This window comes from Chlamydotis macqueenii, chromosome W, assembly GCF_036417535.1.
Source record: "Chlamydotis macqueenii isolate bChlMac1 chromosome W, bChlMac1.mat, whole genome shotgun sequence".
Classification (NCBI taxonomy): domain Eukaryota; kingdom Metazoa; phylum Chordata; class Aves; order Otidiformes; family Otididae; genus Chlamydotis; species Chlamydotis macqueenii.
Window position 1 is genome coordinate 195,821 of NC_141592.1, and position 24,180 is coordinate 220,000.

Consider the following 24,180-nt stretch of genomic DNA (forward strand, 5'->3'; position numbering starts at 1 on the left):
AGAGTAACCCTAACCCTAACCTAACCCTAACCCTAACCCTAACCCTAACCCTAACCCTAACCCTAACCCATATTTGCCCCCAAAATCCCGCCATTTCCCCCCAGATTCCCGACAAAACCCTGACCGAAACCCTAACCTAAGAGTAAACCTAACCCTAACCCTAACCCTAACCCTAACCCTAACCCTAACCCTAACCTAACCCTAACCCTAACCCTAACCCTAACCCTAACCCTAACCCTAAACCCTAACCCTAACCGTAACCCTAACCTAACCCTAACCCTAACCCTAACCCTAACCCTAACCTAACCCTAACCCTAACCCTAACCCTAACCCTAACCCTAATCCTAACCTAACCCTAACCCTAACCCTAACCCTAACCTAACCCTAACCCTAACCCTAACCCTAACCCTGACCAACAGGGCTTCAACATTTACCACCCGCTGCACCTGAGCGCCCACTGAAAAAAAACCCCGAAAAATCACGAACATCGGACGATTGCTCCCACACCAAAAGTGCCAGCAACACAAGCTCTTGCTGCTCCTCACCGGCAATTGGCAGCGCATCTACAGCACCACAGACATCGGGGCTCCGGGCTTTCCCTGACAAACAGGGCTTCGACGTTTACCACCAGCTGCACCTGGGCACCCACTGAAAAAAATCCTGAGAAATCACAAACATCGGACGATTCCTCCCACACCTTGAGTGCCAGCCTTTCAATCTCTTGCTGCTCCTCATCGGCCATTGGCAGCGCATCTACAGCACGACAGACATCGGGGCTCCGGGCTTTCCCTGACCAACAGGGCTTCGACGATTACCACCAGCTGCACATGGGCACCCACTGAGAAAAAACCCCGACAAATCACGAACGTCGGACGATTGCTCCCACACCGAAAGTGCCAGCCTGCCAAGTTCTTGCTGCTCCTCACCGGCCATTGGCAGCGCATCTACAGCACCACAGATATCACACCAAATTACCACATTTTGCCCCCCAAATCCCGCGATTTCCCCCAAAAATCCCACATTTTAACCCTAAAACCCCACATTTTGCCCCTCAAAATCTCGCAATTTCCTCCACAAATCCCGCATTTTTGCCCCAAATCGCCCCATTTCGCACCAAAATTCCCGCATTTCGCCCCCAAAATCCTGCGATTTACCCTAAAAATCCCACATTTTAACCCTAAAACCCCACATTTTGCCCCAAAATCCCGCGACTTCCCCCATAATCCCCCATTTTTGCCACAAATTCCTGCATTTTGCACCAAAATCCCATATTTGCCCCCAAAATCCAGCCATTTCCCCCCAGATTCCCCCCAAAACCCTGACCCTGACCCTAACCTAAGAGTAACCCTAACCCTAACCTAACCCTAACCCTAACCCTAACCCTAACCCTAACCCTAACCCTAACCCATATTTGCCCCCAAAATCCCGCCATTTCCCCCCAGATTCCCGACAAAACCCTGACCGAAACCCTAACCTAAGAGTAAACCTAACCCTAACCCTAACCCTAACCCTAACCCTAACCCTAACCCTAACCCTAACCTAACCCTAACCCTAACCCTAACCCTAAACCCTAACCCTAACCCTAACCCTAACCCTAACCTAACCCTAACCCTAACCCTAACCCTAACCCTAACCTAACCCTAACCCTAACCCTAACCCTAACCCTAATCCTAACCTAACCCTAACCCTAACCCTAACCTAACCCTAACCCTAACCCTAACCCTAACCCTGACCAACAGGGCTTCAACATTTACCACCCGCTGCACCTGAGCGCCCACTGAAAAAAAAACCCGAAAAATCACGAACATCGGACGATTGCTCCCACACCGAAAGTGCCAGCAACACAAGCTCTTGCTGCTCCTCACCGGCAATTGGCAGCGCATCTACAGCACCACAGACATCGGGGCTCCGGGCTTTCCCTGACAAACAGGGCTTCGACGTTTACCACCAGCTGCACCTGGGCACCCACTGAAAAAAATCCTGAGAAATCACAAACATCGGACGATTCCTCCCACACCTTGAGTGCCAGCCTTTCAATCTCTTGCTGCTCCTCATCGGCCATTGGCAGCGCATCTACAGCACGACAGACATCGGGGCTCCGGGCTTTCCCTGACCAACAGGGCTTCGACGATTACCACCAGCTGCACATGGGCACCCACTGAGAAAAAACCCCGACAAATCACGAACGTCGGACGATTGCTCCCACACCGAAAGTGCCAGCCTGCCAAGTTCTTGCTGCTCCTCACCGGCCATTGGCAGCGCATCTACAGCACCACAGATATCACACCAAATTACCACATTTTGCCCCCCAAATCCCGCGATTTCCCCCAAAAATCCCACATTTTAACCCTAAAACCCCACATTTTGCCCCTCAAAATCTCGCAATTTCCTCCACAAATCCCGCATTTTTGCCCCAAATAGCCCCATTTCGCACCAAAATTCCCGCATTTCGCCCCCAAAATCCTGCGATTTACCCTAAAAATCCCACATTTTAACCCTAAAACCCCACATTTTGCCCCAAAATCCCGCGACTTCCCCCATAATCCCCCATTTTTGCCACAAATTCCTGCATTTTGCACCAAAATCCCATATTTGCCCCCAAAATCCAGCCATTTCCCCCCAGATTCCCCCCAAAACCCTGACCCTGACCCTAACCTAAGAGTAACCCTAACCCTAACCTAACCCTAACCCTAACCCTAACCCTAACCCTAACCCTAACCTAACCCTAACCCTAACCCTAACCCTAACCCTAACCCATATTTGCCCCCAAAATCCCGCCATTTCCCCCCAGATTCCCGACAAAACCCTGACCGTAACCCTAACCTAAGAGTAAACCTAACCCTAACCTAACCCTAACCCTAACCCTAACCCTAACCCTAACCTAACCCTAACCCTAACCCTAACCCTAACCCTAACCCTAACCCTAACCCTAATCCTAACCTAACCCTAACCCTAACCCTAACCTAACCCTAACCCTAACCTAACCCTAACCCTAACCCTAACCCTAACCCAACCCTAACCCTAACCCTAACCCTAACCCTAACCCTAACCCTAACCTAACCCTAACCCTAACCTAACCCTAACCCTAACCCTAACCCTAACCCTAACCCTAACCCTAACCCTAACCCTAACCCTAACCCTAATCCTAACCTAACCCTAACCCTAACCCTAACCCTAACCTAACCCTAACCCTAACCTAACCCTAACCCTAACCCTAACCCAACCCTAACCCTAACCCTAACCCTAACCCTGACCAACAGGGCTTCAACATTTACCACCCGCTGCACCTGAGCGCCCACTGAAAAAAAACCCCGAAAAATCACGAACATCGGACGATTGCTCCCACACCGAAAGTGCCAGCAACACAAGCTCTTGCTGCTCCTCACCGGCAATTGGCAGCGCATCTACAGCACCACAGACATCGGGGCTCCGGGCTTTCCCTGACAAACAGGGCTTCGACGTTTACCACCAGCTGCACCTGGGCACCCACTGAAAAAAATCCTGAGAAATCACAAACATCGGACGATTCCTCCCACACCTTGAGTGCCAGCCTTTCAATCTCTTGCTGCTCCTCATCGGCCATTGGCAGCGCATCTACAGCACGACAGACATCGGGGCTCCGGGCTTTCCCTGACCAACAGGGCTTCGACGATTACCACCAGCTGCACATGGGCACCCACTGAGAAAAAACCCCGACAAATCACGAACGTCGGACGATTGCTCCCACACCGAAAGTGCCAGCCTGCCAAGTTCTTGCTGCTCCTCACCGGCCATTGGCAGCGCATCTACAGCACCACAGATATCACACCAAATTACCACATTTTGCCCCCCAAATCCCGCGATTTCCCCCAAAAATCCCACATTTTAACCCTAAAACCCCACATTTTGCCCCTCAAAATCTCGCAATTTCCTCCACAAATCCCGCATTTTTGCCCCAAATCGCCCCATTTCGCACCAAAATTCCCGCATTTCGCCCCCAAAATCCTGCGATTTACCCTAAAAATCCCACATTTTAACCCTAAAACCCCACATTTTGCCCCAAAATCCCGCGACTTCCCCCATAATCCCCCATTTTTGCCACAAATTCCTGCATTTTGCACCAAAATCCCATATTTGCCCCCAAAATCCAGCCATTTCCCCCCAGATTCCCCCCAAAACCCTGACCCTGACCCTAACCTAAGAGTAACCCTAACCCTAACCTAACCCTAACCCTAACCCTAACCCTAACCCTAACCCTAACCCTAACCCATATTTGCCCCCAAAATCCCGCCATTTCCCCCCAGATTCCCGACAAAACCCTGACCGAAACCCTAACCTAAGAGTAAACCTAACCCTAACGCTAACCCTAACCCTAACCCTAACCCTAACCCTAACCTAACCCTAACCCTAACCCTAACCCTAAACCCTAACCCTAACCGTAACCCTAACCCTAACCTAACCCTAACCCTAACCCTAACCCTAACCCTAACCTAACCCTAACCCTAACCCTAACCCTAATCCTAACCTAACCCTAACCCTAACCCTAACCCTAAACTAACCCTAACCCTAACCCTAACCCTAACCCTGACCAACAGGGCTTCAACATTTACCACCCGCTGCACCTGAGCGCCCACTGAAAAAAAACCCCGAAAAATCACGAACATCGGACGATTGCTCCCACACCAAAAGTGCCAGCAACACAAGCTCTTGCTGCTCCTCACCGGCAATTGGCAGCGCATCTACAGCACCACAGACATCGGGGCTCCGGGCTTTCCCTGACAAACAGGGCTTCGACGTTTACCACCAGCTGCACCTGGGCACCCACTGAAAAAAATCCTGAGAAATCACAAACATCGGACGATTCCTCCCACACCTTGAGTGCCAGCCTTTCAATCTCTTGCTGCTCCTCATCGGCCATTGGCAGCGCATCTACAGCACGACAGACATCGGGGCTCCGGGCTTTCCCTGACCAACAGGGCTTCGACGATTACCACCAGCTGCACATGGGCACCCACTGAGAAAAAACCCCGACAAATCACGAACGTCGGACGATTGCTCCCACACCGAAAGTGCCAGCCTGCCAAGTTCTTGCTGCTCCTCACCGGCCATTGGCAGCGCATCTACAGCACCACAGATATCACACCAAATTACCACATTTTGCCCCCCAAATCCCGCGATTTCCCCCAAAAATCCCACATTTTAACCCTAAAACCCCACATTTTGCCCCTCAAAATCTCGCAATTTCCTCCACAAATCCCGCATTTTTGCCCCAAATCGCCCCATTTCGCACCAAAATTCCCGCATTTCGCCCCCAAAATCCTGCGATTTACCCTAAAAATCCCACATTTTAACCCTAAAACCCCACATTTTGCCCCAAAATCCCGCGACTTCCCCCATAATCCCCCATTTTTGCCACAAATTCCTGCATTTTGCACCAAAATCCCATATTTGCCCCCAAAATCCAGCCATTTCCCCCCAGATTCCCCCCAAAACCCTGACCCTGACCCTAACCTAAGAGTAACCCTAACCCTAACCTAACCCTAACCCTAACCCTAACCCTAACCCTAACCCTAACCCTAACCCATATTTGCCCCCAAAATCCCGCCATTTCCCCCCAGATTCCCGACAAAACCCTGACCGAAACCCTAACCTAAGAGTAAACCTAACCCTAACGCTAACCCTAACCCTAACCCTAACCCTAACCCTAACCTAACCCTAACCCTAACCCTAACCCTAAACCCTAACCCTAACCGTAACCCTAACCCTAACCTAACCCTAACCCTAACCCTAACCCTAACCCTAACCTAACCCTAACCCTAACCCTAACCCTAATCCTAACCTAACCCTAACCCTAACCCTAACCCTAAACTAACCCTAACCCTAACCCTAACCCTAACCCTGACCAACAGGGCTTCAACATTTACCACCCGCTGCACCTGAGCGCCCACTGAAAAAAAACCCCGAAAAATCACGAACATCGGACGATTGCTCCCACACCAAAAGTGCCAGCAACACAAGCTCTTGCTGCTCCTCACCGGCAATTGGCAGCGCATCTACAGCACCACAGACATCGGGGCTCCGGGCTTTCCCTGACAAACAGGGCTTCGACGTTTACCACCAGCTGCACCTGGGCACCCACTGAAAAAAATCCTGAGAAATCACAAACATCGGACGATTCCTCCCACACCTTGAGTGCCAGCCTTTCAATCTCTTGCTGCTCCTCATCGGCCATTGGCAGCGCATCTACAGCACGACAGACATCGGGGCTCCGGGCTTTCCCTGACCAACAGGGCTTCGACGATTACCACCAGCTGCACATGGGCACCCACTGAGAAAAAACCCCGACAAATCACGAACGTCGGACGATTGCTCCCACACCGAAAGTGCCAGCCTGCCAAGTTCTTGCTGCTCCTCACCGGCCATTGGCAGCGCATCTACAGCACCACAGATATCACACCAAATTACCACATTTTGCCCCCCAAATCCCGCGATTTCCCCCAAAAATCCCACATTTTAACCCTAAAACCCCACATTTTGCCCCTCAAAATCTCGCAATTTCCTCCACAAATCCCGCATTTTTGCCCCAAATCGCCCCATTTCGCACCAAAATTCCCGCATTTCGCCCCCAAAATCCTGCGATTTACCCTAAAAATCCCACATTTTAACCCTAAAACCCCACATTTTGCCCCAAAATCCCGCGACTTCCCCCATAATCCCCCATTTTTGCCACAAATTCCTGCATTTTGCACCAAAATCCCATATTTGCCCCCAAAATCCAGCCATTTCCCCCCAGATTCCCCCCAAAACCCTGACCCTGACCCTAACCTAAGAGTAACCCTAACCCTAACCTAACCCTAACCCTAACCCTAACCCTAACCCTAACCCATATTTGCCCCCAAAATCCCGCCATTTCCCCCCAGATTCCCGACAAAACCCTGACCGAAACCCTAACCTAAGAGTAAACCTAACCCTAACCCTAACCCTAACCCTAACCCTAACCCTAACCCTAACCTAACCCTAACCCTAACCCTAACCCTAACCCTAACCCTAAACCCTAACCCTAACCCTAACCCTAACCCTAACCTAACCCTAACCCTAACCCTAACCCTAACCCTAACCTAACCCTAACCCTAACCCTAACCCTAATCCTAACCTAACCCTAACCCTAACCCTAACCTAACCCTAACCCTAACCCTAACCCTAACCCTGACCAACAGGGCTTCAACATTTACCACCCGCTGCACCTGAGCGCCCACTGAAAAAAAACCCCGAAAAATCACGAACATCGGACGATTGCTCCCACACCGAAAGTGCCAGCAACACAAGCTCTTGCTGCTCCTCACCGGCAATTGGCAGCGCATCTACAGCACCACAGACATCGGGGCTCCGGGCTTTCCCTGACAAACAGGGCTTCGACGTTTACCACCAGCTGCACCTGGGCACCCACTGAAAAAAATCCTGAGAAATCACAAACATCGGACGATTCCTCCCACACCTTGAGTGCCAGCCTTTCAATCTCTTGCTGCTCCTCATCGGCCATTGGCAGCGCATCTACAGCACGACAGACATCGGGGCTCCGGGCTTTCCCTGACCAACAGGGCTTCGACGATTACCACCAGCTGCACATGGGCACCCACTGAGAAAAAACCCCGACAAATCACGAACGTCGGACGATTGCTCCCACACCGAAAGTGCCAGCCTGCCAAGTTCTTGCTGCTCCTCACCGGCCATTGGCAGCGCATCTACAGCACCACAGATATCACACCAAATTACCACATTTTGCCCCCCAAATCCCGCGATTTCCCCCAAAAATCCCACATTTTAACCCTAAAACCCCACATTTTGCCCCTCAAAATCTCGCAATTTCCTCCACAAATCCCGCATTTTTGCCCCAAATCGCCCCATTTCGCACCAAAATTCCCGCATTTCGCCCCCAAAATCCTGCGATTTACCCTAAAAATCCCACATTTTAACCCTAAAACCCCACATTTTGCCCCAAAATCCCGCGACTTCCCCCATAATCCCCCATTTTTGCCACAAATTCCTGCATTTTGCACCAAAATCCCATATTTGCCCCCAAAATCCAGCCATTTCCCCCCAGATTCCCCCCAAAACCCTGACCCTGACCCTAACCTAAGAGTAACCCTAACCCTAACCTAACCCTAACCCTAACCCTAACCCTAACCCTAACCCTAACCCATATTTGCCCCCAAAATCCCGCCATTTCCCCCCAGATTCCCGACAAAACCCTGACCGAAACCCTAACCTAAGAGTAAACCTAACCCTAACCCTAACCCTAACCCTAACCCTAACCCTAACCCTAACCTAACCCTAACCCTAACCCTAACCCTAACCCTAACCCTAACCCTAAACCCTAACCCTAACCGTAACCCTAACCTAACCCTAACCCTAACCCTAACCCTAACCCTAACCCTAACCTAACCCTAACCCTAACCCTAACCCTAACCCTAACCCTAATCCTAACCTAACCCTAACCCTAACCCTAACCCTAACCTAACCCTAACCCTAACCCTAACCCTAACCCTGACCAACAGGGCTTCAACATTTACCACCCGCTGCACCTGAGCGCCCACTGAAAAAAAACCCCGAAAAATCACGAACATCGGACGATTGCTCCCACACCGAAAGTGCCAGCAACACAAGCTCTTGCTGCTCCTCACCGGCAATTGGCAGCGCATCTACAGCACCACAGACATCGGGGCTCCGGGCTTTCCCTGACAAACAGGGCTTCGACGTTTACCACCAGCTGCACCTGGGCACCCACTGAAAAAAATCCTGAGAAATCACAAACATCGGACGATTCCTCCCACACCTTGAGTGCCAGCCTTTCAATCTCTTGCTGCTCCTCATCGGCCATTGGCAGCGCATCTACAGCACGACAGACATCGGGGCTCCGGGCTTTCCCTGACCAACAGGGCTTCGACGATTACCACCAGCTGCACATGGGCACCCACTGAGAAAAAACCCCGACAAATCACGAACGTCGGACGATTGCTCCCACACCGAAAGTGCCAGCCTGCCAAGTTCTTGCTGCTCCTCACCGGCCATTGGCAGCGCATCTACAGCACCACAGATATCACACCAAATTACCACATTTTGCCCCCCAAATCCCGCGATTTCCCCCAAAAATCCCACATTTTAACCCTAAAACCCCACATTTTGCCCCTCAAAATCTCGCAATTTCCTCCACAAATCCCGCATTTTTGCCCCAAATCGCCCCATTTCGCACCAAAATTCCCGCATTTTGCCCCCAAAATCCTGCGATTTACCCTAAAAATCCCACATTTTAACCCTAAAACCCCACATTTTGCCCCAAAATCCCGCGACTTCCCCCATAATCCCCCATTTTTGCCACAAATTCCTGCATTTTGCACCAAAATCCCATATTTGCCCCCAAAATCCAGCCATTTCCCCCCAGATTCCCCCCAAAACCCTGACCCTGACCCTAACCTAAGAGTAACCCTAACCCTAACCTAACCCTAACCCTAACCCTAACCCTAACCCTAACCCTAACCCTAACCCATATTTGCCCCCAAAATCCCGCCATTTCCCCCCAGATTCCCGACAAAACCCTGACCGAAACCCTAACCTAAGAGTAAACCTAACCCTAACCCTAACCCTAACCCTAACCCTAACCCTAACCCTAACCTAACCCTAACCCTAACCCTAACCCTAACCCTAACCCTAAACCCTAACCCTAACCCTAACCCTAACCCTAACCTAACCCTAACCCTAACCCTAACCCTAACCTAACCCTAACCCTAACCCTAACCCTAACCCTGACCAACAGGGCTTCAACATTTACCACCCGCTGCACCTGAGCGCCCACTGAAAAAAAACCCCGAAAAATCACGAACATCGGACGATTGCTCCCACACCGAAAGTGCCAGCAACACAAGCTCTTGCTGCTCCTCACCGGCAATTGGCAGCGCATCTACAGCACCACAGACATCGGGGCTCCGGGCTTTCCCTGACAAACAGGGCTTCGACGTTTACCACCAGCTGCACCTGGGCACCCACTGAAAAAAATCCTGAGAAATCACAAACATCGGACGATTCCTCCCACACCTTGAGTGCCAGCCTTTCAATCTCTTGCTGCTCCTCATCGGCCATTGGCAGCGCATCTACAGCACGACAGACATCGGGGCTCCGGGCTTTCCCTGACCAACAGGGCTTCGACGATTACCACCAGCTGCACATGGGCACCCACTGAGAAAAAACCCCGACAAATCACGAACGTCGGACGATTGCTCCCACACCGAAAGTGCCAGCCTGCCAAGTTCTTGCTGCTCCTCACCGGCCATTGGCAGCGCATCTACAGCACCACAGATATCACACCAAATTACCACATTTTGCCCCCCAAATCCCGCGATTTCCCCCAAAAATCCCACATTTTAACCCTAAAACCCCACATTTTGCCCCTCAAAATCTCGCAATTTCCTCCACAAATCCCGCATTTTTGCCCCAAATCGCCCCATTTCGCACCAAAATTCCCGCATTTCGCCCCCAAAATCCTGCGATTTACCCTAAAAATCCCACATTTTAACCCTAAAACCCCACATTTTGCCCCAAAATCCCGCGACTTCCCCCATAATCCCCCATTTTTGCCACAAATTCCTGCATTTTGCACCAAAATCCCATATTTGCCCCCAAAATCCAGCCATTTCCCCCCAGATTCCCCCCAAAACCCTGACCCTGACCCTAACCTAAGAGTAACCCTAACCCTAACCTAACCCTAACCCTAACCCTAACCCTAACCCTAACCCTGACCAACAGGGCTTCAACATTTACCACCCGCTGCACCTGAGCGCCCACTGAAAAAAAACCCCGAAAAATCACGAACATCGGACGATTGCTCCCACACCAAAAGTGCCAGCAACACAAGCTCTTGCTGCTCCTCACCGGCAATTGGCAGCGCATCTACAGCACCACAGACATCGGGGCTCCGGGCTTTCCCTGACAAACAGGGCTTCGACGTTTACCACCAGCTGCACCTGGGCACCCACTGAAAAAAATCCTGAGAAATCACAAACATCGGACGATTCCTCCCACACCTTGAGTGCCAGCCTTTCAATCTCTTGCTGCTCCTCATCGGCCATTGGCAGCGCATCTACAGCACGACAGACATCGGGGCTCCGGGCTTTCCCTGACCAACAGGGCTTCGACGATTACCACCAGCTGCACATGGGCACCCACTGAGAAAAAACCCCGACAAATCACGAACGTCGGACGATTGCTCCCACACCGAAAGTGCCAGCCTGCCAAGTTCTTGCTGCTCCTCACCGGCCATTGGCAGCGCATCTACAGCACCACAGATATCACACCAAATTACCACATTTTGCCCCCCAAATCCCGCGATTTCCCCCAAAAATCCCACATTTTAACCCTAAAACCCCACATTTTGCCCCTCAAAATCTCGCAATTTCCTCCACAAATCCCGCATTTTTGCCCCAAATCGCCCCATTTCGCACCAAAATTCCCGCATTTCGCCCCCAAAATCCTGCGATTTACCCTAAAAATCCCACATTTTAACCCTAAAACCCCACATTTTGCCCCAAAATCCCGCGACTTCCCCCATAATCCCCCATTTTTGCCACAAATTCCTGCATTTTGCACCAAAATCCCATATTTGCCCCCAAAATCCAGCCATTTCCCCCCAGATTCCCCCCAAAACCCTGACCCTGACCCTAACCTAAGAGTAACCCTAACCCTAACCTAACCCTAACCCTAACCCTAACCCTAACCCTAACCCTAACCCTAACCCATATTTGCCCCCAAAATCCCGCCATTTCCCCCCAGATTCCCGACAAAACCCTGACCGAAACCCTAACCTAAGAGTAAACCTAACCCTAACCCTAACCCTAACCCTAACCCTAACCCTAACCCTAACCCTAACCTAACCCTAACCCTAACCCTAACCCTAAACCCTAACCCTAACCCTAACCCTAACCCTAACCTAACCCTAACCCTAACCCTAACCCTAACCCTAACCTAACCCTAACCCTAACCCTAACCCTAACCCTAATCCTAACCTAACCCTAACCCTAACCCTAACCTAACCCTAACCCTAACCCTAACCCTAACCCTGACCAACAGGGCTTCAACATTTACCACCCGCTGCACCTGAGCGCCCACTGAAAAAAAAACCCGAAAAATCACGAACATCGGACGATTGCTCCCACACCGAAAGTGCCAGCAACACAAGCTCTTGCTGCTCCTCACCGGCAATTGGCAGCGCATCTACAGCACCACAGACATCGGGGCTCCGGGCTTTCCCTGACAAACAGGGCTTCGACGTTTACCACCAGCTGCACCTGGGCACCCACTGAAAAAAATCCTGAGAAATCACAAACATCGGACGATTCCTCCCACACCTTGAGTGCCAGCCTTTCAATCTCTTGCTGCTCCTCATCGGCCATTGGCAGCGCATCTACAGCACGACAGACATCGGGGCTCCGGGCTTTCCCTGACCAACAGGGCTTCGACGATTACCACCAGCTGCACATGGGCACCCACTGAGAAAAAACCCCGACAAATCACGAACGTCGGACGATTGCTCCCACACCGAAAGTGCCAGCCTGCCAAGTTCTTGCTGCTCCTCACCGGCCATTGGCAGCGCATCTACAGCACCACAGATATCACACCAAATTACCACATTTTGCCCCCCAAATCCCGCGATTTCCCCCAAAAATCCCACATTTTAACCCTAAAACCCCACATTTTGCCCCTCAAAATCTCGCAATTTCCTCCACAAATCCCGCATTTTTGCCCCAAATCGCCCCATTTCGCACCAAAATTCCCGCATTTCGCCCCCAAAATCCTGCGATTTACCCTAAAAATCCCACATTTTAACCCTAAAACCCCACATTTTGCCCCAAAATCCCGCGACTTCCCCCATAATCCCCCATTTTTGCCACAAATTCCTGCATTTTGCACCAAAATCCCATATTTGCCCCCAAAATCCAGCCATTTCCCCCCAGATTCCCCCCAAAACCCTGACCCTGACCCTAACCTAAGAGTAACCCTAACCCTAACCTAACCCTAACCCTAACCCTAACCCTAACCCTAACCCTAACCCTAACCCATATTTGCCCCCAAAATCCCGCCATTTCCCCCCAGATTGCCCCCAAAACCCTGACCCTGACCCTAACCTAAGAGTAACCCTAACCCTAACCTAACCGTAACCCTAACCCTAACCCTAACCCTAACCCTAACCCTAACCCTAATCCTAACCTAACCCTAACCCTAACCCTAACCCTAACCTAACCCTAACCCTAACCTAACCCTAACCCTAACCCTAACCCAACCCTAACCCTAACCCTAACCCTAACCCTGACCAACAGGGCTTCAACATTTACCACCCGCTGCACCTGAGCGCCCACTGAAAAAAAACCCCGAAAAATCACGAACATCGGACGATTGCTCCCACACCGAAAGTGCCAGCAACACAAGCTCTTGCTGCTCCTCACCGGCAATTGGCAGCGCATCTACAGCACCACAGACATCGGGGCTCCGGGCTTTCCCTGACAAACAGGGCTTCGACGTTTACCACCAGCTGCACCTGGGCACCCACTGAAAAAAATCCTGAGAAATCACAAACATCGGACGATTCCTCCCACACCTTGAGTGCCAGCCTTTCAATCTCTTGCTGCTCCTCATCGGCCATTGGCAGCGCATCTACAGCACGACAGACATCGGGGCTCCGGGCTTTCCCTGACCAACAGGGCTTCGACGATTACCACCAGCTGCACATGGGCACCCACTGAGAAAAAACCCCGACAAATCACGAACGTCGGACGATTGCTCCCACACCGAAAGTGCCAGCCTGCCAAGTTCTTGCTGCTCCTCACCGGCCATTGGCAGCGCATCTACAGCACCACAGATATCACACCAAATTACCACATTTTGCCCCCCAAATCCCGCGATTTCCCCCAAAAATCCCACATTTTAACCCTAAAACCCCACATTTTGCCCCTCAAAATCTCGCAATTTCCTCCACAAATCCCGCATTTTTGCCCCAAATCGCCCCATTTCGCACCAAAATTCCCGCATTTCGCCCCCAAAATCCTGCGATTTACCCTAAAAATCCCACATTTTAACCCTAAAACCCCACATTTTGCCCCAAAATCCCGCGACTTCCCCCATAATCCCCCATTTTTGCCACAAATTCCTGCATTTTGCACCAAAATCCCATATTTGCCCCCAAAATCCAGCCATTTCCCCCCAGATTCCCCCCAAAACCCTGACCCTGACCCTAACCTAAGAGTAACCCTAACCCTAACCTAACCCTAACCCTAACCCTAACCCTAACCCTAACCCTAACCCTAACCCTAACCCTAACCCATATTTGCCCCCAAAATCCCGCCATTTCCCCCCAGATTCCCGACAAAACCCTGACCGTAACCCTAACCCTAACCCTAACCCTAACCCTAACCTAACCCTAACCCTAACCCTAACCCTAACCCTAACCCTAACCTAACCCTAACCCTAATCCTAACCTAACCCTAACCCTAACCCTAACCCTAACCTAACCCTAACCCTAACCTAACCCTAACCCTAACCCTAACCCTGACCAACAGGGCTTCAACATTTACCACCCGCTGCACCTGAGCGCCCACTGAAAAAAAACCCCGAAAAATCACGAACATCGGACGATTGCTCCCACACCGAAAGTGCCAGCAACACAAGCTCTTGCTGCTCCTCACCGGCAATTGGCAGCGCATCTACAGCACCACAGACATCGGGGCTCCGGGCTTTCCCTGACAAACAGGGCTTCGACGTTTACCACCAGCTGCACCTGGGCACCCACTGAAAAAAATCCTGAGAAATCACAAACATCGGACGATTCCTCCCACACCTTGAGTGCCAGCCTTTCAATCTCTTGCTGCTCCTCATCGGCCATTGGCAGCGCATCTACAGCACGACAGACATCGGGGCTCCGGGCTTTCCCTGACCAACAGGGCTTCGACGATTACCACCAGCTGCACATGGGCACCCACTGAGAAAAAACCCCGACAAATCACGAACGTCGGACGATTGCTCCCACACCGAAAGTGCCAGCCTGCCAAGTTCTTGCTGCTCCTCACCGGCCATTGGCAGCGCATCTACAGCACCACAGATATCACACCAAATTACCACATTTTGCCCCCCAAATCCCGCGATTTCCCCCAAAAATCCCACATTTTAACCCTAAAACCCCACATTTTGCCCCTCAAAATCTCGCAATTTCCTCCACAAATCCCGCATTTTTGCCCCAAATCGCCCCATTTCGCACCAAAATTCCCGCATTTCGCCCCCAAAATCCTGCGATTTACCCTAAAAATCCCACATTTTAACCCTAAAACCCCACATTTTGCCCCAAAATCCCGCGACTTCCCCCATAATCCCCCATTTTTGCCACAAATTCCTGCATTTTGCACCAAAATCCCATATTTGCCCCCAAAATCCAGCCATTTCCCCCCAGATTCCCCCCAAAACCCTGACCCTGACCCTAACCTAAGAGTAACCCTAACCCTAACCCTAACCCTAACCCAACCCTAACCCTAACCCTAACTCTAACCCTAACCCTAACCCATATTTGCCCCCAAAATCCCGCCATTTCCCCCCAGATTCCCGACAAAACCCTGACCCTAACCCTAACCTAAGAGTAAACCTAACCCTAACCTAACCCTAACCCTAACCCTAACCCTAACCTAACCCTAACCCTAACCCTAAACCCTAACCCTAACCCTAACCCTAACCCTAACCCTAATCCTAACCTAACCCTAACCCTAACCCTAACCTAACCCTAATCCTAACCTAACCCTAACCCTAACCCTAACCTAACCCTAACCCTAACCCTAACCCTAACCCTAACCCTAACCCATTTTGCACCAAAATCCCATATTTGCCCCCAAAATCCAGCCATTTCCCCCCAGATTCCCCCCAAAACCCTGACCCTGACCCTAACCTAAGAGTAACCCTAACCCTAACCTAACCCTAACCCTAACCCTAAGCCTAACCTAACCCTAACCCTAACCCTAACCCTAACCCTAACCCTAACCCATATTTGCCCACAAAATCCCGCCATTTCCCCCCAGATTCCCGACAAAACCCTGACCCTAACCCTAACCTAAGAGTAAACCTAACCCTAACCCTAACCCTAACCCTAACCTAACCCTAACCCTAACCCTAACCCTAAACCCTAACCCTAACCCTAACCCTAACCCTAACCTAACCCTAACCCTAACCCTAACCCTAACCCTAACCCTAACCCTAACCCTAACCTAACCCTAACCCTAACCTAACCCTAACCCTAACCCTAACCCTAAACCCTAACCCTAACCCTAACCCTAACCCTAACCCTAACCCTAACCCTAACCCAACCCTAACCCTAACCCTAACCCTAACCCTAACCCTAATCCTAACCTAACCCTAACCCTAACCCTAACCCTAACCTAACCCTAACCCTAACCCTGACCAACAGGGCTTCAACATTTACCACCCGCTGCACCTGAGCGCCCACTGAAAAAAAACCCCGAAAAATCACGAACATCGGACGATTGCTCCCACACCGAAAGTGCCAGCAACACAAGCTCTTGCTGCTCCTCACCGGCAATTGGCAGCGCATCTACAGCACCACAGACATCGGGGCTCCGGGCTTTCCCTGACAAACAGGGCTTCGACGTTTACCACCAGCTGCACCTGGGCACCCACTGAAAAAAATCCTGAGAAATCACAAACATCGGACGATTCCTCCCACACCTTGAGTGCCAGCCTTTCAATCTCTTGCTGCTCCTCATCGGCCATTGGCAGCGCATCTACAGCACGACAGACATCGGGGCTCCGGGCTTTCCCTGACCAACAGGGCTTCGACGATTACCACCAGCTGCACATGGGCACCCACTGAGAAAAAACCCCGACAAATCACGAACGTCGGACGATTGCTCCCACACCGAAAGTGCCAGCCTGCCAAGTTCTTGCTGCTCCTCACCGGCCATTGGCAGCGCATCTACAGCACCACAGATATCACACCAAATTACCACATTTTGCCCCCCAAATCCCGCGATTTCCCCCAAAAATCCCACATTTTAACCCTAAAACCCCACATTTTGCCCCTCAAAATCTCGCAATTTCCTCCACAAATCCCGCATTTTTGCCCCAAATCGCCCCATTTCGCACCAAAATTCCCGCATTTCGCCCCCAAAATCCTGCGATTTACCCTAAAAATCCCACATTTTAACCCTAAAACCCCACATTTTGCCCCAAAATCCCGCGACTTCCCCCATAATCCCCCATTTTTGCCACAAATTCCTGCATTTTGCACCAAAATCCCATATTTGCCCCCAAAATCCAGCCATTTCCCCCCAGATTCCCCCCAAAACCCTGACCCTGACCCTAACCTAAGAGTAACCCTAACCCTAACCTAACCCTAACCCTAACCCTAACCCTAACCTAACCCTAACCCTAACCCTAACCCTAACCCTAACCCATATTTGCCCCCAAAATCCCGCCATTTCCCCCCAGATTCCCGACAAAACCCTGACCCTAACCCTAACCTAAGAGTAAACCTAACCCTAACCTAACCCTAACCCTAACCCTAACCCTAACCCTAACCCTAACCCTAACCTAACCCTAACCCTAACCCTAACCCTAAACCCTAACCCTAACCCTAACCCTAACCCTAACCCTAACCCTAACCCTAACCCTAACCTAACCCTAACCCTAACCCTAACCCTAACCCTAACCCTAACCCTAACCCTAATCCTAACCTAACCCTAACCCTAACCCTAACCCTAACCTAACCCTAACCCTAACCCTAACCCTAACCCTAACCCTAACCTAACCCTAACCCTAACCCTAACCCTAACCCTAACCCTAACCCTAACCCTAACCCTAACCCTAACCTAACCCTAACCCTAACCCTAACCCTAACCCTGACCAACAGGGCTTCAACATTTACCACCCGCTGCACCTGAGCGCCCACTGAAAAAAAACCCCGAAAAATCACGAACATCGGACGATTGCTCCCACACCGAAAGTGCCAGCAACACAAGCTCTTGCTGCTCCTCACCGGCAATTGGCAGCGCATCTACAGCACCACAGACATCGGGGCTCCGGGCTTTCCCTGACAAACAGGGCTTCGACGTTTACCACCAGCTGCACCTGGGCACCCACTGAAAAAAATCCTGAGAAATCACAAACATCGGACGATTCCTCCCACACCTTGAGTGCCAGCCTTTCAATCTCTTGCTGCTCCTCATCGGCCATTGGCAGCGCATCTACAGCACGACAGACATCGGGGCTCCGGGCTTTCCCTGACCAACAGGGCTTCGACGATTACCACCAGCTGCACATGGGCACCCACTGAGAAAAAACCCCGACAAATCACGAACGTCGGACGATTGCTCCCACACCAAAAGTGCCAGCCTGCCAAGTTCTTGCTGCTCCTCACCGGCCATTGGCAGCGCATCTACAGCACCACAGATATCACACCAAATTACCACATTTTGCCCCCCAAATCCCGCGATTTCCCCCAAAAATCCCACATTTTAACCCTAAAACCCCACATTTTGCCCCTCAAAATCTCGCAATTTCCTCCACAAATCCCGCATTTTTGCCCCAAATCGCCCCATTTCGCACCAAAATTCCCGCATTTCGCCCCCAAAATCCTGCGATTTACCCTAAAAATCCCACATTTTAACCCTAAAACCCCACATTTTGCCCCAAAATCCCGCGACTTCCCCCATAATCCCCCATTTTTGCCACAAATTCCTGCATTTTGCACCAAAATCCCATATTTGCCCCCAAAATCCAGCCATTTCCCCCCAGATTCCCCCCAAAACCCTGACCCTGACCCTAACCTAAGAGTAACCCTAACCCTAACCTAACCCTAATGACCCTAACCCTAACCCTAACCCTAACCCTAACCCTAACCCTAACACATATTTGCCCCCAAAATCCCGCCATTTCCCCCCAGATTCCCGACAAAACCCTGACCCTAACCCTAACCTAAGAGTAAACCTAACCCTAACCTAACCCTAACCCTAACCCTAACCCTAACCCTAACCCTAACCTAACCCTAACCCTAACCCTAACCCTAACCCTAACCCTAACCCTAACCCTAACCCTAACCTAACCCTAACCCTAACCCTAACCCTAACCCTAACCCTAACCTAACCCTAACCCTAACCCTAACCCTAACCCTAACCCTAATCCTAACCTAACCCTAACCCTAACCCTAATCCTAACCCTAACCCTAACCCTAACCCTAACCTAACCCTAACCCTAACCCTAACCCTAACCCTGACCAACAGGGCTTCAACATTTACCACCCGCTGCACCTGAGCGCCCACTGAAAAAAAACCCCGAAAAATCACGAACATCGGACGATTGCTCCCACACCGAAAGTGCCAGCAACACAAGCTCTTGCTGCTCCTCACCGGCAATTGGCAGCGCATCTACAGCACCACAGACATCGGGGCTCCGGGCTTTCCCTGACAAACAGGGCTTTGACGTTTACCACCAGCTGCACCTGGGCACCCACTGAAAAAAATCCTGAGAAATCACAAACATCGGACGATTCCTCCCACACCTTGAGTGCCAGCCTTTCAATCTCTTGCTGCTCCTCATCGGCCATTGGCAGCGCATCTACAGCACGACAGACATCGGGGCTCCGGGCTTTCCCTGACCAACAGGGCTTCGACGATTACCACCAGCTGCACATGGGCACCCACTGAGAAAAAACCCCGACAAATCACGAACGTCGGACGATTGCTCCCACACCGAAAGTGCCAGCCTGCCAAGTTCTTGCTGCTCCTCACCGGCCATTGGCAGCGCATCTACAGCACCACAGATATCACACCAAATTACCACATTTTGCCCCCCAAATCCCGCGATTTCCCCCAAAAATCCCACATTTTAACCCTAAAACCCCACATTTTGCCCCTCAAAATCTCGCAATTTCCTCCACAAATCCCGCATTTTTGCCCCAAATCGCCCCATTTCGCACCAAAATTCCCGCATTTCGCCCCCAAAATCCTGCGATTTACCCTAAAAATCCCACATTTTAACCCTAAAACCCCACATTTTGCCCCAAAATCCCGCGACTTCCCCCATAATCCCCCATTTTTGCCACAAATTCCTGCATTTTGCACCAAAATCCCATATTTGCCCCCAAAATCCAGCCATTTCCCCCCAGATTCCCCCCAAAACCCTGACCCTGACCCTAACCTAAGAGTAACCCTAACCCTAACCTAACCCTAACCCTAACCCTAACCCTAACCCTAACCCTAACCCTAACCCTAACCCTAACCCTAACCCTAACCCTAAGCCTAACCCATATTTGCCCCCAAAATCCCGCCATTTCCCCCCAGATTCCCGACAAAACCCTGACCCTAACCCTAACCTAAGAGTAAACCTAACCCTAACCTAACCCTAACCCTAACCCTAACCCTAACCCTAACCTAACCCTAACCCTAACCCTAACCCTAAACCCTAACCCTAACCCTAACCCTAACCCTAACCGTAACCTAACCCTAACCCTAACCCTAACCCTAACCCTAACCCTAATCCTAACCCTAACCCTAACCCTAACCCTAACCCTAACCCAACCCTAACCCTAACCCTAACCTAACCCTAACCCTAACCCTAACCCTAACCCTGACCAACAGGGCTTCAACATTTACCACCCGCTGCACCTGAGCGCCCACTGAAAAAAAACCCCGAAAAATCACGAACATCGGACGATTGCTCCCACACCGAAAGTGCCAGCAACACAAGCTCTTGCTGCTCCTCACCGGCAATTGGCAGCGCATCTACAGCACGACAGACATCGGGGCTCCGGGCTTTCCCTGACCAACAGGGCTTCGACGATTACCACCAGCTGCACATGGGCACCCACTGAGAAAAAACCCCGACAAATCACGAACGTCGGACGATTGCTCCCACACCGAAAGTGCCAGCCTGCCAAGTTCTTGCTGCTCCTCACCGGCCATTGGCAGCGCATCTACAGCACCACAGATATCACACCAAATTACCACATTTTGCCCCCCAAATCCCGCGATTTCCCCCAAAAATCCCACATTTTAACCCTAAAACCCCACATTTTGCCCCTCAAAATCTCGCAATTTCCTCCACAAATCCCGCATTTTTGCCCCAAATCGCCCCATTTCGCACCAAAATTCCCGCATTTTGCCCCCAAAATCCTGCGATTTACCCTAAAAATCCCACATTTTAACCCTAAAACCCCACATTTTGCCCCAAAATCCCGCGACTTCCCCCATAATCCCCCATTTTTGCCACAAATTCCTGCATTTTGCACCAAAATCCAATATTTGCCCCCAAAATCCAGCCATTTCCCCCCAGATTCCCCCCAAAACCCTGACCCTGACCCTAACCTAAGAGTAACCCTAACCCTAACCTAACCCTAACCCTAACCCTAACCCTAACCTAACCCTAACCCTAACCCTAACCCTAAGCAGAACCCATTTTTGCCCCCAAAATCCCGCCATTTCCCCCCAGATTCCCGACAAAACCCTGACCCTAACCCTAACCTAAGAGTAAACCTAACCCTAACCTAACCCTAACCCTAACCCTAACCGTAACCCTAACCCTAACCTAACCCTAACCCTAACCCTAACCCTAACCCTAACCCTAATCCTAACCTAACCCTAACCCTAACCCTAACCTAACCCTAACCCTAACCCTAACCTAACCCTAACCCTAACCCAACCCTAACCCTAACCCTAACCCTAACCCTGACCAACAGGGCTTCAACATTTACCACCCGCTGCACCTGAGCGCCCACTGAAAAAAAACCCCGAAAAATCACGAACATCGGACGATTGCTCCCACACCGAAAGTGCCAGCAACACAAGCTCTTGCTGCTCCTCACCGGCAATTGGCAGCGCATCTACAGCACCACAGACATCGGGGCTCCGGGCTTTCCCTGACAAACAGGGCTTCGACGTTTACCACCAGCTGCACCTGGGCACCCACTGAAAAAAATCCTGAGAAATCACAAACATCGGACGATTCCTCCCACACCTTGAGTGCCAGCCTTTCAATCTCTTGCTGCTCCTCATCGGCCATTGGCAGCGCATCTACAGCACGACAGACATCGGGGCTCCGGGCTTTCCCTGACCAACAGGGCTTCGACGATTACCACCAGCTGCACATGGGCACCCACTGAGAAAAAACCCCGACAAATCACGAACGTCGGACGATTGCTCCCACACCGAAAGTGCCAGCCTGCCAAGTTCTTGCTGCTCCTCACCGGCCATTGGCAGCGCATCTACAGCACCACAGATATCACACCAAATTACCACATTTTGCCCCCCAAATCCCGCGATTTCCCCCAAAAATCCCACATTTTAACCCTAAAACCCCACATTTTGCCCCTCAAAATCTCGCAATTTCCTCCACAAATCCCGCATTTTTGCCCCAAATCGCCCCATTTCGCACCAAAATTCCCGCATTTTGCCCCCAAAATCCTGCGATTTACCCTAAAAATCCCACATTTTAACCCTAAAACCCCACATTTTGCCCCAAAATCCCGCGACTTCCCCCATAATCCCCCATTTTTGCCACAAATTCCTGCATTTTGCACCAAAATCCAATATTTGCCCCCAAAATCCAGCCATTTCCCCCCAGATTCCCCCCAAAACCCTGACCCTGACACTAACCTAAGAGTAACCCTAACCCTAACCTAACCCTAACCCTAACCCTAACCCTAACCTAACCCTAACCCTAACCCTAACCCTAAGCAGAACCCATTTTTGCCCCCAAAATCCCGCCATTTCCCCCCAGATTCCCGACAAAACCCTGACCCTAACCCTAACCTAAGAGTAAACCTAACCCTAACCTAACCCTAACCCTAACCCTAACCGTAACCCTAACCCTAACCTAACCCTAACCCTAACCCTAACCCTAACCCTAACCCTAATCCTAACCTAACCCTAACCCTAACCCTAACCTAACCCTAACCCTAACCCTAACCTAACCCTAACCCTAACCCAACCCTAACCCTAACCCTAACCCTAACCCTGACCAACAGGGCTTCAACATTTACCACCCGCTGCACCTGAGCGCCCACTGAAAAAAAACCCCGAAAAATCACGAACATCGGACGATTGCTCCCACACCGAAAGTGCCAGCAACACAAGCTCTTGCTGCTCCTCACCGGCAATTGGCAGCGCATCTACAGCACCACAGACATCGGGGCTCCGGGCTTTCCCTGACAAACAGGGCTTCGACGTTTACCACCAGCTGCACCTGGGCACCCACTGAAAAAAATCCTGAGAAATCACAAACATCGGACGATTCCTCCCACACCTTGAGTGCCAGCCTTTCAATCTCTTGCTGCTCCTCATCGGCCATTGGCAGCGCATCTACAGCACGACAGACATCGGGGCTCCGGGCTTTCCCTGACCAACAGGGCTTCGACGATTACCACCAGCTGCACATGGGCACCCACTGAGAAAAAACCCCGACAAATCACGAACGTCGGACGATTGCTCCCACACCGAAAGTGCCAGCCTGCCAAGTTCTTGCTGCTCCTCACCGGCCATTGGCAGCGCATCTACAGCACCACAGATATCACACCAAATTACCACATTTTGCCCCCCAAATCCCGCGATTTCCCCCAAAAATCCCACATTTTAACCCTAAAACCCCACATTTTGCCCCTCAAAATCTCGCAATTTCCTCCACAAATCCCGCATTTTTGCCCCAAATCGCCCCATTTCGCACCAAAATTCCCGTATTTCGCCCCCAAAATCCTGCGATTTACCCTAAAAATCCCACATTTTAACCCTAAAACCCCACATTTTGCCCCAAAATCCCGCGACTTCCCCCATAATCCCCCATTTTTGCCACAAATTCCTGCATTTTGCACCAAAATCCCATATTTGCCCCCAAAATCCCGCCATTTCCCCCCAGATTCCCGACAAAACCCTGACCCTAACCCTAACCTAAGAGTAAACCTAACCCTAACCTAACCCTAACCCTAACCGTAACCCTAACCCTAACCCTAACCCTAACCCTAACCCTAACCCTAACCCTAACCCTAATCCTAACCTAACCCTAACCCTAACCCTAACCCTAACCTAACCCTAACCCTAACCTAACCCTAACCCTAACCCAACCCTAACCCTAACCCTAACCCTAACCCTGACCAACAGGGCTTCAACATTTACCACC